Raw genomic sequence first — 1,914 nt, forward strand, 5'->3', positions numbered from 1 at the left:
GACCGTCTGCGTCTTGGGAGGAATCCCCCACACACGTCTCTCCGGCTAAAACACCAGTCTCTTACACTCTTGCACAGCACATATACACTCATACATAAACATACATGCATTTACTCGCTTTCCCTCCGTTCCTTACACTATATATATTCCTCACACTTCATCATTCTTCATACATGCATATAACGTTCCCATACGTTAATTAAATGGGTGGTGGCAGCGCAAGCTACCTCTTTATATCTTGTAAGAGGTAACCGTAGGCAGGTTACTACACCATTGTTGCCGTGTGTGGGCTTCACCCCCAAGCGTCGTGCGTCGCTAATGACCTTAGATGTTGACGCGGCAGAAAATATTCAATAAATGATAATGGGATGTATGCCTACTTAGATTCTTCACTTAAACCACCCTGCTTGCACTCGGTGGCCAAATCACACCACCCCGCCAGAGCTTCAGCTTTATTCAGGCTTCGATCACCACCACCACCACAATTACTCCCCGACCACCACCTCCTCTTCCCGACCTCCAGAGCTCGAACACGCCCCTTCAGGAGTTTAAATACTCCTCCTCCTGAATCGGGGAGGCGTCTGCCTCAACCTCCTGAATCGGGGAAGCGAGGGTGGCGTCTCTCTCTCTCTCTTCTCGTATCCTGACGACAAAGTCTCCACTTGCCATCACGCTTGGGCTTCGGGTACGGGCTTGGACATTTATTTATTTATCTTTTATTCATTTCTTCTTATTACTATTCCATTCTTGATTCTTTTAGTGCTCGTAAAATATAACATTTATGAAAATATCAAATGATATAGTGAACATGTGTTTATAGGAATTCTTCAATACATGTACACGATGAAAGAACCTCGAGAGATTATTCAGAAATTAAAAATCCAGTTTGATTTAAAGTTACAATTTTCATAATCCTTCATGGCCCCTAGGATGGGAACCCCTCAGGTAGACAGACCAGCTTCCCTTCCACACCTGGTGGAATTCTCGTTGATAAATCAGCTTCCCAATTTAACCTAAACATTATTGTTGCTTTTTCCTGTTGCAGACTTCCTTCCCTCTCCTACATCAGATTACTCCTTTATTAAAGCCATCTAACGTTGTTACCTGACCTACCTTCGTTTCCGTTTGCCTGTCTCACCTGCCCTCCGTTTACCTTTACTCGTATACTCCTCCCTCTTACACTTTCCTCTTCAAATCTGATGGATTCCAGGATTTCGAAACTTTTGTCTCATTTTTCATTAATTTGTATATAGATGATTCTTTTTTTTATCACACACACACACACACACACACACACACACACACACACACACACACACACATATATATATATATATATATATATATATATATATATATATATATATATGTATATTGTGTGTGTATGATACATACATACATACATATATATATATATATATATATATATATATATGAATATATATATATGTATATATGTAATATATATATATATATATGTATATATATACATATATATATATATATATATATATATATATATATATATATATATATATATATATATATATATATATTCTAGTGGGCTGTGCCCGTTTCTTACGAATGTTATTTGGCGTGGGTTATTTTTGTGCGTTAGTCTGATTGCACATGAGTGTGCAACCAAACACACAGAGACATATAGGTATGAATATATACATATACAATATATATATATATATATATATATATATATATAGACATATATACAATATACATATATATATATATATATATATATATATATATATATATATATAAACATACACACACATACATATATTTACACACATCCACATACGCATCCACATATAAAAGCACATATATACACATATAAATACATACATACATAAGCGCGCGCGCACACATAGACACATACGCGTGTGCATGCGTGTG

The sequence above is a fragment of the Penaeus vannamei genome, chromosome 14 (genome assembly GCF_042767895.1).
Source record: "Penaeus vannamei isolate JL-2024 chromosome 14, ASM4276789v1, whole genome shotgun sequence".
Taxonomy (NCBI): Eukaryota; Metazoa; Arthropoda; class Malacostraca; order Decapoda; family Penaeidae; genus Penaeus; species Penaeus vannamei.